Below are 17,740 nucleotides of genomic sequence, written 5' to 3'. Positions count from 1 at the left end.
AAAATTTTCTCCTTTCTACCAATTGCAAAAATTAAAAAATTGGGTCTACAAGAACATGCGAGTGTAAAAAATGAAGATTGTGAATTTTCTCCTTCACTTTGCTGCTATTCCTGTGAAACACCTAAAGGGTTAATACACTTATTGAATGTCATTTTGAATACTTTAGGGGGTGTAGTTTTTATAATGGGGTCATTTATGGGGTATTTCTAATATGAAGACCCTTCAAATCCACTTCAAACCTTAACTGCTTCATGAAAAATAGCGAGTTTCAAAATTTTGTGAAAAATTTCCAAATTGCTGCTGAACTTTGAAGCCCTCTGGTGTCTTCCAAAAGTAAAAACTCATAAATTTTATAATGCAAACATAAAGTAGACATATTGTATATGTGAACCCAAAAATGTTTTATTTTGAATATCCATTTTCCTTACAAGCAGAGAGCTTCAAAGTTAGAAAAATGCAAAATTTTCATTTTTTTCATCAAATTTTGGGATTTTTCATCAAGAAAGGATGCAAGTTACCATAAAATTTTACCACTAAGTTAAAGTAGAATATGTCACGAAAAAACAATCTCAGAATCAGAATGATAACTAAAAGCATTCCAGAGTTATTAATGTTTAAAGTGACATTGTCTAACTCAGTGTGGCTTTCTGGTACAGGACCACCAAAATAGACTGCCATAACATTCCACCTCTTGGTCCTATACCACAAAGCCACATTAGAGTTGCTTGTCGGATCGTACTCCACCAAGCCTAGTATTCATAAGCCTGTTAAATAAACAATAGGTAGCCCTAAATTCTTGCTGTCAGCTTAACTCCTTCAGGAAGAAGAGCGTACCTGTATGCCCTACACCTGGTCCCGGTGTTTAAAACGGGGTCACACCTTGACTCCGCATCACACTGGGTCGGTCCTGGCTGCTAACAATAGCCGGGACCCTGGGCTAATAGCGTACAGCACCGATCGTTGTGCCGCGCGCTATTAACCCTTCAGACGCGGTGATCAAAGTTGATCGCCGCGTCTAAAAGTGAAAGTAAACGCTTCCCGGCAGCTCAGTCGGGCTGATCAGGTGATCGGGACATCCCGATAAAATCGCGATGTCCCAATCAGCTAGGACGCGAGCGGAGACCGCCTTACCTTGCTCCGTCACGTCCAATCGGCATTTGATTGCTCCAAGCCTGAGATACAGGCTTGAGCTATCGAGCCCCTATCTCGCTGATCCATGCAAAGCTATGGCTTTGCAGGGATCAGGGTAAAAGATCAGTGTGTGCAGTGTTATAGACCGCTATGGGAGCTATAACACTGCAAAAAAAAAAGTTAACAAAGGTCATTTAACCCCTTCCCTAATAAGTTTGAATCACCCCCCTTTTCCCATAAAAAAAAAAAAAACTGTGTAAATAAAAATAAACATGTGCTATCGGCACGTGCGTAAATGTCCGAACTATAAAAATATATAATTGATTAAACCGCACGGTCAATGGCGTACGTGCAAAAAAATTCTAAAGTCCAACATAGCGTATTTTTGGTCACTTTTTTATATCATGAAAAAATGAATAAAAAGCAATCAAAAAGTCAGATCAATACAAAAATGGTACTGATAAAAACTTCAGAACACGGCGCAAAAAATGAGTCCTCATACCGGTCCGTATGCGGAAAAATAAGTTATAGGGGTAAAAAGATGAGAATTTTAAACGTATAAATTATCCTGCATGTAGTTATGATTTTTTTCCAAAGTACGACAATATCCAACTCAATAGGGTATCATTTTAATTATATCATTTTATAAGTAGAGTTTCATTTTAACTGTATAGGCCTACAGAATAAAGATAAGATGTTATTTTTACCAAAAAATGCACTGCGTAGAAACGGAAGCTCCCAAAAGTTACAAAATGACATTTTTTCTTCAATTTTGTCGCACAATTAATTTTTTTCCATTTCGCTGTGGATTTTTGACTAATGCCACTGCAAAGTGGAATTGGTGGCGCAAAAAATAAGCCATCATATGGAATTTTATGTGCAATATTGAAAGCATTATGATTTAGAAGGTGATGAGGAAAAAATGAAAATGCAAAAACAGAAAAACCCTGCATCCTTAAGGGGTTAAATAGATCATGGTTTATGTCGCCCTCATTGTTTACTATGTAGCTGTAGCACGGACTCTACTGTTGGCAGTAAAGGGATAGTCTAGGGCTTAGGCGATTGATGGAGCTACTGTCCTCATTTGTAGCTTCTCTTGAGACAGTTTATTTAAAGCGTCCTTTGTGTTGTCCAAAAGCCTTTTCCAAAATATGTTGGAGGGAATCCTTTGGTTTTGGGTTCTCCTGTCTCGCAATGTCATTCAAACCCAGTCTTCATGACTTGATCCTTGTCATCTTCCAACCACGGGATGCTGAGGAATGGGTAGCCTTCTTCACTCCATTAGAAGCATTGGTCACTTGGATTTCTCTGATTGGAGGTCCATGGGTTGAGCGGGGTTACACTGCCACTAATCTGCTAAATGGAAAATAAACAGGTTTAGAGTCACTTTCCAACAATACAATTTTAGTATTTCCAGGCCCATCAGAGATTCTCTTCTGCATGTATATTACCTACAAAGCCAAAAAGGCTAATAATAATCAAACAACCTACAGAATTAGCCCAAAATTATGTTCAAAATTTTTTGAACATAATCTCTTCTGCATGTGCTGATCAGTGAACCTTGGTAAAATCCAACACTAGACACAGTTGAACTCCACTCTGCATATCCATACTCCCTTTCCCAGGATTATTCCAACCATTGCTAACTAATTTGTGAGTGTGAGTGTTACCTCAGTCCCTCTAGGCATATTGCCTTCTAGTGGAAGGACTAGCTTTTGCTAAACCTCCCCCACCCCAGTGGTTAGTTTATTACTAATTTGTTTTCCCCACAAATTTGGGTAGGCTCCTGTAAATGTCAACCAAAACTAACAAAAGTATTGTCCTTTGTACATGTAAGCCTATGGTATGGTCCTAGAGGCCAGAAAAGAAAGTTTAGCAGCACACAGCAGTATCTTATGTGCCTCCATTTTTTCCTGAAAGACAAAGCAAGTTAAACATTATTTACATGTAAAAGGAAGGTGGCAATTTTTTTACTCGTTAGTCTCCCTTCCCCCGTTTGCTAACCGTGCAGATACCTAAGTATCTACCTTTACTGGAATAGCTTGGGTGACTTTTGCCTGATCAACAGGGGGCATGGAAGTTTCTGCCTGTATATACGGTTTCTGTAAGAGTATTGCCACCTGTGCAACATAACTCCTTAACCTCTTAAGGACGCAGGACGTAAATGTATGTCCTGGTGCGGTGGTACTTAACTCACCAGGACGTACATTTACATTCTGTGCATAACCGCGGGCATCGGAGCGATGCCCGTGTCATGCGCGGCTGATCCTGGCTGCTGATCGCAGCCAGGGACCCGCCGGCAATGGCCGACGCCCGCGATCCTGCTGCTGCAGGGATCCGATTATTCAGAACGCCGCACGGAGGTCCCCTCACCTTCCTCCTTCCGGCTCCCGGCGTCTCCTGCTCTGGTCTGAGATCGAGCAGACCAGAGCAGAAGATCGCCGATAACACTGATCTGTTCTATGTCCTATACATAGAACAGATCAGTATTAGCAATCATGGTATTGCTATGAATAGTCCCCTATGGGGACTATTCAAGTGTAAAAAGAAAATGTAAAAAATGTAAAAGTAAAAAAAAGTTAAAAATCCCCTCCCCCAATAAAAAAGTAAAACGTCTGTTTTTTCCTATTTTACCCCCAAAAAGCGTAAAAAATAAAGTTAATAGACATATTTGGTATCGCTGCGTGCGTAAATGTCCGAACTATTAAAATAAAATGTTAATGATCCCGTACGGTGAACGACGTGAACGTAAAAAAAAAAAAAAGTCCAAAATTGCTACTTTTTTTATACATTTAATTTAAAAAAAAATTATAAAAAATGTATTTAAAGTTTTTTATATGCAAATGTGGTATCAAAAAAAATTACAGATCATGGTGCAAAAAATGAGCCCTCATACCGTCGCTTATACGGAAAAATAAAAAAGTTAGAGGTCATCAAAATAAAGGGATTATAAACGTACTAATTTGGTTAAAAAGTTAGAGATTTTTTTTAAGCACAACAATAATAGAAAAGTATGTAATAATGGGTATCATTTTAATCGTATTGACCCTCAGAATAAAGAACACACATCATTTTTACCGTAAATTGTACGGCGTGAAAACGAAACCTTCCAAAATTAGCAAAATTGCGTTTTTCTTTTTAATTTCCCCACAAAAATAGTGTTTTTTGGTTGCGCCATACATTTTATGATCTAAGGACAGAGTCCTTAAGGCTGCATTTACATCACGATTTCTCTATCCGACCTGAGACCACGATTTCAGAAATCAAAATCGTATGAAAACATACACAAAGTCTGATTCATTGACTTCCATGAAAAAATCTGATCTTTTATACACATCCGATTTGATCCGCATCCGATTTTAAACGATTTTTTTTCGGGTCTGAAATCGGGTTTGACCACGATTTTTCCCCCAGTCTGAAAATCGGGTACAAATCGTATCTGAAAAAGATATAATGAAGTTCAATGTAAATCGGATAAGATCTTTAACTGTGCGATTTCATCAGATTAATCGCACCCGTATTTTTTGTTCACACATGCGCAGTAGCCACAGAATGGTCCAGCAACTTCTGGAAACTGCTACAAACTTTGAGAATCCTCCTCCCAGCAGTCTCTGCTCTATATATAAAGGTCAGAGCAACCTTACCCCCCCCACACACACCTAGTCTGTGAAGCCTGGACACCATCTTGATGCACCCAAGGAGTGAGGTACCCTTCTGAAAGTAAGTTTCCTCAGATATCTCTCAGATGTTTTATGTTATCAATATATAATTTTCAAACATTTTATTTTGTGTAGGATTTATTTTCTATGTTTTATGCATGTTTTTATTTCCCTATATTGGCTGTGTTCTCATTGTATAGCCACAGTAAATTGGCTGTTTGGTGCTGCTACCATGTTTTATTGCATTCAACATTGCACTTTATATTACTTTGGGGGATAGGGGTTATATAGTGGATAGCTGCAATGATAACTTTATGTTTTTGGGTGGGATCCTGCTGTTTTTATTTTTTCACCATGTGTTTACAATGCATGCTTGCTTGTGTACTTCCAATATTGTGTGGTGATTGGGGTGGGCTCCTGCTGTTCTTTTTGCACCATGCTCTCACAGGTAGAGATTTATCCAAAGCTGAGCAGTGGAAGAGTGGTGCTGTTGCCCATAGCAACCAATGTGATTGCTTCTTTCTAGAGGCCTTTTCAAAATGTAAATCACTGGCAGCACCCTCCCTCCACCTGCGCTGTGCGCCCGTCGTACAGCACCCCCCGGCATTCACCTGCGCTGTGCGCCCATCAGCACCACGCCCTTCATCGCCGCTGTGCGCACGTCTGTCAGCTGCCCCCCCCGGCCTTCATCGCCGCTGTGCGCCTGTCCGTCAGCACCACTGCATGGGACGCCAGTGACGTCACTCGCAGGGCGCCAGGAGAGAAGGAGCGCTGCGCTGGATGGGTGAGTGTGTGTGTCTGTCTCTGTCTGTCGCTATCTCTGTCTGTGTGTGACTCTGTGTATGTGTGTGTGTATGTATGTGACTGTGTGTGACTGTGTGTGTGACTCTGTGTGTGTGTGTATGTGACTGTGTGTGTGTGTGTGTGTGTTGCAGGGGGACCCAGGAGCGCTACACCCCTGCCCACAATCATTTCTTGTATTGGAATTATGTAGGAGGCCTTCTGGTGTGCCAAGTATGCCTTATTTTCTGTGTGTGTGTGTGTGACTGTGTGACTCTGTGTGTGTGTGTGACTGTGTGACTCTGTGTGTGACTCTGTGTGTGTGACTGTGACTCTGTGTGTGTCTGTGAGTGTGTGTCTCTCTGTGTTGTATGTGTTTTTTTTTTGTGTGTGTGTGGGGGGGGGTTAAACAGCGATCTAATGTGGGGAGACTTTGACCCATTGTGGGGAACCTGCGGCCTAATGTGGGGTAACTACTACCAAATGTGCGGAGTCTATGCTACCTAATGTGTGGAGTCTATGCTACCTAATGTGGGGATTCTATGGTACCAAATGTGGGGAGTCTATGCTACCTAATGTGGGAAAACTGCTACCTAATGTGGGGAATCTGTGCTGCCAAATGTGGGGAGTATATGCTACCTAATGTGGGGAATCTGTGCTATCAAATGTGGGGATTCTATGCTACCTAATGTGGGGAAACTGCTACCTAATGTGGGGAATCTGTGCTACCTAATGTGGGGAAATTGCTACCTAATGTGGGGGAACACGTACCAAATGTGGGGAATCTATGCTGCCTAATGTGGGGGAACTGCTGCCTACCTAAAGTGGGGGAACTGCTGCCTACCTAATGCTCCCCCCTGGCAGTAGCACCCTCATCATCCACCAGCAACATCCCCCAGCAGTAGCACCTCCATCAGCAGATCCTGATGGTGGATGATGGCAGTGCTCCTGCCAGGAGGATGATCCTGCGGATGGATGATGGGGGTGATACTGCCAGGGGGGATGGCCAGTTGCACCCTCATCATCCTCCAGCAACACCCCCCCACTAGTAGCACCCCCATCATCCACTAGCAACACCACCAAAACCCCCCTCCCGTGGTAATAGCATCAGCTAACGGATGTTGAGGGGTGTTACTGCGGTTGTGGTATTATATTCAGAGGGTGCACTGTATGGCAACGTTAAATTCAGAGGGCGCAGTTTGTGGTAGTATATTCAGAGAGTACAGTGGGTGGTAGTATTATATTCAGGGGTACAGTGTGTGGCGGTATTATATTCAGGGGTACAGTATGTGGTAGATTTATATTCAGAGGGTACAGTATGTGATGGTATTATATACAGAATGTACAGTGTGTTGTAGTATTATATTCAGAGGGTACAGTGTGTGGCGGTATTATATTCAGGGGTACAGTATGTGGCAGATTTATATTCAGAGTGTACAGTATGTGTTGGTATTATATTCAGAATGTACAGTGTGTGGTAGTATTATATTCAGTGGGTATGGTGTATGGAAGGTTTATAATCAAAGAGTATAGTGTATAGTAGTATTATATTTAGAGGATACAGTGTCTGGCAGGTTTATAATAATACTTGTTTTCATATAGAGGATGAGAATGCGCTGACATAGTGAGGAGACGTCTGGGCGTCACATTCTACAGACAGAAGTTTTAGCTGGACCAGGCGGTATGTACCATCTGAATTAGATAAGGAAAGACTATAGAGAAGACATCACCTGTAGTCACTGATATCATTGTACATTCTCCTCTCTGTGTCCTATCAGAGCTGTAGTCACTTGTAAGTTCTACAGTTATGGTGAGTGAAACTACAACTCCCAGCATAACCTCACCACTGCTCTAAGGGGTACTCTACTGGAAAACATTTTTTTTTTAATCAATTGGTGCTACAAAGTTAAACAGATTTGTAAATTACTTCTATTTAAAAATCTTAATCCTTCCAGTACTGCTGTATAAGTGCTGTATAAGCTGCTGTATAAGTGATTCACAGGAAGTTATTTTCTTTTTTAATTTATTTTCTGTCTGACCACAGTGATCTATAGCACTTTATTAAAGATTCTCACCTATCTCAATCTGGATGTTTCCCAACCAGGCAGCTTCCAGCTTTTGTCAAACTACAATTCTCAGCATTGTTGGTGTGCGGAGATGCTTTAAATTGTATTTTGACAACAGCTGTAGGCCCAAAAGAGTATTGTTCTGCCAAGAACTTGAGTTCATTGTGAAGAACTCACCTGCCTCCGTTACCCCGTTGCTGTTCGGTCCTTTGGTCCAGTCTTCTGCCTCCTTTTGTGAGCATGGATCATCACACTGAGCTCAGCAATATCACCTGCCACAGAGATGTACAAACTTGGCTGAGTGCAGTGTGATGATCCATGCACACAAGAGGAGGAAGAAGGTGACACTCAATTTTTTTGCAGAACAATACTCTGATGGAGATTGTAGAGAGTCATGGAATTCTATGCACTAGTATGCCACTTTTTGCTGCCTTTTGTTTTAAAAGTTTTATAAAGTTATATATTTCTAAACACCCTATGTAGGGTAAATTTTCAACGTGGCAAAATATACCAACATTGTAATGAACCTTTTTTGTGAAGGTTTAAAAAAATGCCAGCAGAATTTATACCTGTACTGTTTGTTTCTCAAAGGATTTGTTTGAATATTCTTTGATTTTTACCCAATTGTGGGTAATGTTTACATTTTATTGTACAATGTTTTTTACTTTTATAAAGTAAAGAAATTTCTAAAAAAAGTCTTCATTATTTTAAGTTCACAAATACGAAATTAGTTTAACAAACGACATTAATATTAAAATTGGTTATATAATTGGTTCTTGTTGACCATGTCAAATGCCTCCAGATGAAGTCTGTGAAGAGAAAAATAATAAATGTTAGTACATTTATAGAAGATTAAAGATAATAAGGGGGAGGGGAGTTATCAAAAGCTGTGCAAATAAATAGTAGGCAAGTTGACCATAGCAATCAGTCAGATCCCTTCTTATTAGCAGAGGCAATTTTTATAAATGAAAGAAGCGATCTGATTGGTTACTATAGGCAACTGGGAAACATTTATTCTGTAGAGGTTTTATACCCCCCATGAATGGACCCAAAGCTCCTCAAACCAATTACATACCCAAAGATTATCTTGCCATGGAACTTTGCCTTGTGGGCTGATGAAGTACTCTGCATATTGGTCACGGATATTTAGGATAGCTCTGGTGGATCGTGCAGAAACAGTTTGTAAACTGTCCAGCTGGGACTCGCTGTCACTTGGGTCCATGTTCAGTGGTTCCAAACTGGTTACATAATTGTGCAACACTACACATGCTTTAACAATTTGGTCTATGTTATCTGGAGAAAGTTGAAAAGTAGTGTTCAGGATTCGCCAACGTGCAGTCAGTATGCCAAATGCACACTCTACAAATCTGCGGGCCCTGGTCAGTCTATAATTAAATATTCTTCTTATGGGGTTCAATCTTCGTGACCCATACGGTTTAAGAAGGTTTGGACACATTAGGAAGGCTTCATCTCCTACCAAGACAAATGGCATTGGGGGTCCCTTTGATCCTGTGAGTTGTTGTGGAGCTGGGATGTTAAATGTCCCCTGGTATAGTCGTTTTCCCATGCATGATTCTTTAAAGACTTTAGAGTCATTTGTACGCCCATATGCACCAATGTCGACTGCCGCAAATTGATACTGGGCATCAGCTATTGCCATTAATATTATAGAGAAAAACTTTTTATAATTATAGAAACTTGAACCACTGTGAGCCGGCTTCTTGATACGAATGTGCTTGCCATCTACTGCCCCTATGCAATTAGGGAAATTTGCAACTTCATTAAATTTTTCAGCAATGGCCAACCACTGATCACAGGTGGGATGTGGCATGTATTGTGGTTGCAGCTTTTCCCAGATAACCTGACAGGTCTCTTTAACAAGGTAGCAAACAGTAGACTTGCCAAGGCGATATTGGTAGTGCAGGGAGCTGAAACTTTCCCCAGCGGCAAAGTACCTGAGTATGAAGAAATATAGTATTCAGACTAGACACAGGCAATATACATTCTCGGATATTCAAGCAAATCCCCCACCCACCTCATTCACCCCCCAAAAAAGTGTATATAGTGAATATCTACCTTAGGGTGACAGCCAGTCTTTCTGTTGCAGAAACATTTCCGGAACCTTGTATCCTGGCGTTGTAGATCAGCTCCAATCAGCTGCAGTAGATTATCAAAACTGTCTACAGTCATTCTAATGTAGTCTTGAAACTTTATAGGGTATCTTTGAAGCTGGCTATACAGACCATGAAAGGCCCCATGCTTCTCCCTAACAGTATTGACAGGGTGTACCCAATAACGGCGCTGCTGCACTTTATGTAACCTCCTTTGCCTCCTCCTCAATTGCAGCATCCTCATTCGCATAAGCAATGATATAATCATTGTAAATTTCTCTCACACAAGCACTCCTATATCTCCTATCTCCTTGTACACTCAATAAACCTTTCAACACGCCCCTTTTAAGATTTGAATAATAAAGCTTTATTTAGCCTTGACAACGAACATGATCCGATTTTTATGAAGCAAATCGGATAAAATCGGATCAAATTTGGGAACCATACGATTTTTTTTAACAATTCTTTAATCGGATGAGTGTAATTTTTTAGATACGATTGTATACGATTCTTATAATCCGTTTCCATCAGATTTTTCTGTCCGATATTCGGATGGAGAAATCGTGATAAGGCCAAAATGGGCTGAGTCCTTAAGGGGTTAAGCTTACCTTGGACCTGTTGTAGGAACATGTATTTTGTAATGTCATCTTTCATGGGAATAGAAAAGTGAGGTTTATTGGGGAAGCTGAGCAGTATCTCTGGAAAACGTTGCTTGGAGGAAGAATGTATATTTCTGGATTTACCTGGTTCCCTCTGTATCATGTTTCCAGTAGAATAGCAACTTGTGGAGATATGGCCACTAAGACCACATCTATTACATTTAGCTGAACAGTATTTACTTTGAGTTTTGTTACCATGTGCTTTACAGTATCTAGCAATATGGCCTACAACACCACGTGCAAAACAAATCTTTACCATTTTAGCTGTATATGCTTTCTTGGTGTCATCCCTCATAGATGATCTATAACGTTTCACTGCTAAAGACACACTTCTAACAACTCCTAATCTGCTCCAATTCACTTTGTACTTTACATTGTTGCTATTCAATTTCTGTAATTCAAAACTAACACTAGGAACTTCTACAATCTCACTCTCTAGTGCCCCCTTATTTGCGCTTGATGAAACACAGACCTTTTCAGAGGGTAAATCTGCTGTGGAATGTGGCTGTGAATTATGGGAAGAGGCCAGACCAGATACCATTTTGGGGAACTCGCTTTTCATACCAGTCTCTAATTGTGACCTAGTAGCAATTTTATTCCTCAGCTCCTGGATCTCAGCATAAGACTGAGACAGTTTATCAGTATCTATACATTGGTTTTCCCATTCCAGTAACTCTGATTCCAGCATGCATATCTGCCTATCTCTATCAAGGACACTCTGTGTTTTTTCTCTGCAATTCTTTCTCAAGTGTCTCATTTCTCTGCACCTCACATTTTAGGGCATGTAAGAATCCAACCAACCTCAGCCGCGTCTCGGCTCTCATTTTTGGGATAAACCCCTAAATCTAACTTTAATGCCATACCTCCTATTTCTTTTCCTACCTCTGGATACACTGGTGAACTAAAACTTATAAGCTCATCCGCTATGGCATTCCATCTGTCCATAGTGGTATCCCAATGTGGTACAGCCCCAAATTTGGGCCTTCTATCCTCCATCAATGCACTCAACTTCTTCCTAAGGAAACTCATTCTGAACAACAGAATGTCAAGTACAGTATCTGATGGCAGGACAATCACTAACACATACACAAACAGGCTACACTGGGGTATCTCGTACAAACACTTGTGTGTATGCCCTCCCACACTAGAGAATATAGTGGAGAGTTACAGCACACAAAACTAAGGTACAATCACAATCTTGTAACATGTACAACAGGAGACTTTCTATATGCTTTACAATCTGTGTCTAATAACTATCATGTATGCAATACTACCAACCATTACATATAAGAGCAATGCTATTGATTACCAGTGACGAATCACTAATGAAATATAAACAAGGAACACAAAAACACAATACCCTTAAACAATGAACACAAAAGCAACAGTCTTATATTCTGTATGAACAGTATAATGCTACTAGTGATACTCTTTGACACACCCAGAAATATGTTGTGTTACTACAGGACCCTGAATTTGTTTAATGTTCCCTCTTATCACACCTTATCTATTCAAAGATATGTATTATTAACCCGTACAGGACCTAGGGCGTATGGATACGCCTTCTGTACCTGGGTCTTAAGGACCCAGGGCTTACCTGTACGCCTGTGGGAATTTCGGTCCCCGCCGCGCGACGGGCGGGGACCGGGCCGGGGTGACTGCTGATATCAATCAGCAGGCACCCCGTGCAAATGCCATCAGACCCCCCCATGTTGGCGATCGGCGCAAATCGCAAGTGAATTCACACTTGCGATTTGCACCGATTCTGGGTCATATGGGTCTATGGTGACCCGGTGACCCGGAATATAAGGGGGATCGCGGTTGTCTAAGACACACACGATCCCCCTCTAGCAATAGGAGTGAGGTGGCAGAGGTGCCACCCCTCCTATCTCTGCTATTGGTGCCCCACCAATAGCAGATCAGGGGCGGGGGGGGTTTACTTTTGTTTTCCCCATTCTGCCCACCCACAATAGGCGAAACCGATAGGGACCGAACGCCGAAAATCCACTTACCCGTCAGTGGAAGCTGCGGGACGGGATCGGCGGCGGTGATCGGCGCGGGCGGCGATGTCGTGCAGCAGAAGAGCACGGCTCCCTGGATCCGACGGAAGCCGGTAAGTTGCCTAGCAACATCTAGAGGGCTACAGTCTGAGACAACAGCTGGAGGTCTACAGTTTATAGACCACTGCACAGTGATCTCTATACTGTAGCACTCTAGATCTTGCAAAACTACAACTCATAGCATGCCCACATAGCTGTTTGCTGTCTGTGCATGCTGGAATTTGTAGTTTTGCAACATCTAATTTGCTTTTATGAAGAGGTGAGTAGAAGCCTTGACAGAGGAATGGCTGTGGATATAGTGTTGTTTCTGGATTTTGCTAAAGCGTTTGATACTGTCCCTCATAGAAGTCTGACAGGTAAGTTAAGGTCTTTGGAAATTTTAGTTTGTAACTGGATTGAACACTGGCTCATGGATCTTACCCAGAGAGTGGTGGTCAATGATTCGTACTCTGATTGGTCCCCGGTTATTAGTGGTGTACCCCAAGGTTCTGTACTGGGCCCGCTGTTGTTTAATTTATTTATCAATGATATAGAGGATGGTATTAACAGCTCTGTTTCTATCTTTGCAGATGACACCAAGCTTTGTAGCACAGTACAGTCTATAGAGGATGTGCATAAGTTACAAGATGACTTGGATAGACTAAGTGTCTGGGCATCCACTTGGCAAATGAGGTTCAATGTGGATAAATGTAAAGTTATGCATCTGGGTACTAATAACCTGCATGCATCGTATGTCTTAGGGGGGATTAAACTGGCAGAGTCACTGGTAGAGAAGGATCTGGGTGTACTTGTAGATCACAGACTACAGAATAGCATGCAATGTCAGGCTGCTGCTTCCAAAGCCGGCAGGATATTGTCATGTATCAAAAGAGGCATGGACTCAAGGGACAGGGACATAATACTCCCCCTTTATAAATCATTGGTACGGCCTTACCTGGAATATGCTGTTCAGTTTTGGGCACCTGTCCATAAAAGGGACACTGCGGAGTTGGAAAGGGTGCAGAGACGCGCGACTAAACTAATATGGGGAATGGAACATCTTAGCTATGAGAAGCGATTAAAGGAGTTACAATTGTTTAGTCTTGAGAAGAGACGTTTAAGGGGGATATGATAAACGTATATAAGTATATTAATGGCCCATACAAAAAATATGGAGAAAAACTGTTCCAGGTTAACCCCCCCCAAAGGACGAGGGGGCACTCCCCTCCGTCTGGAGAAGAAAAAGTTTAGTCTCAAGGGGCGACACGCCTTCTTTACCGTGAGGACTGTGAATTTATGGAACGGTCTACCTCAGGAACTGGTCACAGCAGGAACAATTAACAGCTTTAAAACAGGATTAGATACATTCCTGGAACAAAATAAGATTAATGCTTATGAAGAAATATAAAATCTCATCCCTTCCCCAATATCGCGCCACACCCCTACCCCTTAATTCCCTGGTTGAACTTGATGGACATATGTCTTTTTTCGACCGTACTAACTATGTAACTATGTAACTATGTATCTGAAGGTCCACAGTTTGGAGATCACAGTGCAGTGGTCTCTATCTGTAGCCCTCCAGATGTTGCAAAACTGCAAATCCCAGCATGCCGAAACAGCTGTCTCGGCATGCTGGGAGTTGTAGTTGTGATCCCTCCAGCTGTTGCATAACTAGATCTCCCAGCATGCCCTTCGGCGATCAGTACATGCTGGGAGTTGTAGTTTTGCAACAGCTATAGGCACACTGGTTGGAAAATACTGAGTTAGGTAACAGAACCTAACTGAAGGTTTTCCAACCAGTGTGCCTCCAGCTGTTGCAAAACTACAACTCCCAGCATGCACGGTCTGTCAGTACATGCTGGGAATTGTAGTTTTGAAACAGCTGGAGGTTTGCCCCCCCCCCCCCCATGTGAACGTACAGGGTACATTCACATGAGCTGGTTTACAGTAAGTTTCCTGCTTCAAGCATGAGCTGCGGCAAATTTTTCGCCGCAGCGCAAATTTCTAGCGGGAAGCTCACTGTAAACCTGCGCCCATGTGAATGTACCCTAAAAACACTACACTACACTACACGAACACATAATAAAGGGTAAAACACTACATAAACACCCCCTTACACTGTCCCCCCCCCCCCCCAATAAAAATGAAAAACATATTGTAAGGCAGTGTTTCCAAAACGGAGCCTCCAGCTGTTGCAAAACAACAACTCCCAGCATTTCCGGACAGCCACTGACTGTCCAGGCATGCTGAGAGTTTAGCAACAGCTGGAGGCACCCTGTTTGGGAATCACTGGCGTAGAATACCCCTATGTCCACCCCTATGCAATCCCTAATTTAGTCCTCAAATGCGTATGGCACTCTCTCACTCAGTCAGAGCCCTGTTGTATTTCAAGGAAACAGTTTAGGGTCACATATGGGGTATCTCCGTAATCGGGAGAAATTGTGTTACAAATTTTGGGGGGCTTTTTCTCCTTTTACCCCTTATGAAAAGGAAAAGTTGGGGGCTACACCAGCCTGTCAGTGTAAAAAAATTTAACATTTTACACTAACACGCTGGTGTTGTCCTTTACTTTTTATTTTCACAAGTGTTAAAAGGAAAAAAAAGCCCCCCAAAATTTGTAGCGCAATTTCTCCTGAGTGCAGAAATACCCCATATGTGGGTGTAAAATGCTCTATGTACATTTGAGGCCTAAATTGGTGATTTGCACAGGGGTGGCTGATTTTACAGCGGTTCTGACATAAACGCAAAAATATAAATACCCACATGTGACCCCATTTTGGAAACTACACCCCTCACGGAAAGTAACTAGGGGTATAGTGAGCCCACAGGTGTTTGACGAATTTTCATTAAAGTTGGATGGAAAAATGAAAAAAAAAAAAAAAAAATCACAAAAATGCTGGTGTTACCCAAAATTTTTCATTTTCACAAGGAAACATAGGAAAAAAGCCCCCCAAAAGAAAATACCCCATATGTGGATGTAAAGTGCTCGGCGGGCGAACTACAGTGCTCAGAAGAGAAGGAGCACCATTGGGATTTTGAAGATAAAATTTGTCCGGAATTGAAGGCTACGTGTGTTTACAAAGCCCCCATAGAGCCAGAACAATGGACCCCCCCACATATGACCCAATTTTGGAAACTACTCCCCTCACGTAATGTAATAAGGGGTACAGTGAGCATTTACCCTCCACAGGTATCTGACAGATTTTTGGAACAGTGGTCCGTGAAAATGAAAAATTTTATTTTTCATTTGCACAGCCCACTGTTCCAAAGATCTGTCAAACGCCAGTGGGGTGTAAATACTCACTGCACCCCTTATTAAATTTTGTGGGTGGTGTAGTTTCCAAAATAGGGTCACGTGGGGGGGTCCGCTGTTCTGGCACCACGGGGGGGGGGGGGGGGGGCTTTGTAAACGCACATGGCCCTCGACTTCTATTCCAACCAAATTCTGTCTTCAAAAGCTCAATGGTGCTCCTTCTCTTCTGAGCATTGTAGTGCACCAGCAGATCACTTGATGTCCACACATTGGGTATTTCCATACTCAGAAGAAATGGGGTTACAAATTTTGGGGGTCATTTTCTCCTATTACCACTTGTAAAAATATAAAAAGTGGGGGGAAACCAGCAATTTGGTGAAAAAATTTTTTTTTTTCATTTACACATCCGACTTTAGCAAAAAGTCGTCAAACACCTGTGAGGTTTTATGGCTCACTGTACCCCTTATGTGTTCCTTGAGGGGTGTAGTTTCTAAAATAGTATGCCATGTGTTTTTTTTTGCTGTTCTGGCACCATAGGGGCTTCCTAAATGCGACATGCCCTCCAAAATCCATTTCAGCAAAATTCACTTTTCAAAAGCCAAATGTGACTCCTTCTCTTCTGAGCATTGTATTGCGCCAGCAGAGCACTTGACGTCCACACTTAGGGTATTTACATACTCAGAAGAGATGGGGTTACAAATTTTGGTGGGTATTTTGCCCTATTATCCCTAGTAAAAATTTTAAATTTTGGGGAAAACTAGCATTTTTGTGGAAAAAAATAAATCATTTACACACCCAACTTTAACAAAAAGTCGTCAAACACCTGTGGGGTGCTAAGGCTCACTGGACCCCTTGTTACGTGCCTTGAGGGGTGTAGTTTCCAAAATAGTATGCCATGTGTTTTTTTTTTCTGTTCTGGCACCATAGGGGCTTCCTAAATGCGACATGCCCCCCAAAAACCATTTCAGAAAAACTCACTCTCCAAAATCCCATTGTCGCTCCTTCGCTTCTGAGCCCTCTACTGCGCCCGCCGTACACTTGACATACACATATGAGGTATTTCCTTACTCGAGAGAAATTGGGCTACACATTTTAGGAAGAATTCTCTCCTTTTACCCCTTGTAAAAATTCAAAAACTGGGTCTACAAAAAACATGCCAGAGTAAAAAATGAAGATTTTGAATTTTCTCCTTCAGTTTGCTGCTATTCCTGTGAAACACCTAAAGGGTTAAGAAACCTTTTGAATGTCATTTTGAATACTTTGGGGGGGTTCAGTTTTTATAATGGGGTCATTTGTGGGGCATTTCTAATACGAAAGCCCTTCAAATCCACTTCAAAACAGAACTGGTCCCTGAAAAATTTAGATTTTGAAAATTTTGTGAAAAATTGGAAAATTGCTGCTGAACTTTGAAGCCCTCTGATGTCTCCCAAAAGAAAAAACATGTCAACGTTATGATGCAATCATAAGGTAGACATGTTGTATATGTGAATCAATATATAATTTATTTGGAATATTAATTTTCTTATAAGCAGAGAGCTTCAAAGTTAAAAAAATGCAAAATTTTCAATTTTTTCATCAAATTTTTGCATTTTTCACCAAGAAACGATGCAAGTATCGACAAAATTTTACCACTAACGTAAAGTAGAATATGTCATGAAAAAACAATCTCGGAATCAGAATGAAAGGTAAAAGCATTCCAGAGTTATTAATGCTTAAAGTGACAGTGGTCAGATGTGCAAAAAATGGCTGGGTCCTTAAAGGGTTAATTAGAGAACATTGCCAATATCCAACATACAAATCACCGTTTTAGTTAAGAAGCCCCTTGAAGACTACTTAGTTAATGATCAGAATAATATTCCATAACCCCTTAAGGACCCTTGACGTACGCGTACGTCATGACACCCTGGTACTTAAGGACCCATGACGTACGCGTACATCATGGAGTATTCCGGCCCCTGCCGCGCGCCGGATGGGGATCGGACCAGGATGCCTGCTGAAATCATTCAGCAGGCATCGAGTGCAAATGCCCAGGGGGGGTCATC

At 41.7% G+C, this 17,740-nt stretch overlaps 1 long non-coding RNA gene across 1 annotated transcript in view; it reads left to right on the top strand.

The window, feature by feature from the left end:
* Positions 1–4,725: 4,725 nt before the first annotated feature.
* LOC130273438 (uncharacterized) overlaps positions 4,726–17,740 on the top strand; it is a 45,068-nt gene continuing 32,053 nt past the window's right edge. Inside the window, exons 1-2 of the long non-coding RNA XR_008843994.1 lie at positions 4,726–4,851; positions 7,173–7,251. This is a non-coding gene — a long non-coding RNA (uncharacterized LOC130273438). The remainder of the gene's footprint in view (positions 4,852–7,172; positions 7,252–17,740) is intronic.

This window comes from Hyla sarda, chromosome 5 (genome assembly GCF_029499605.1).
Source record: "Hyla sarda isolate aHylSar1 chromosome 5, aHylSar1.hap1, whole genome shotgun sequence".
NCBI classification, from domain to species: Eukaryota; Metazoa; Chordata; class Amphibia; order Anura; family Hylidae; genus Hyla; species Hyla sarda.
This window is presented reverse-complemented; position numbering and strand designations above follow the sequence as displayed.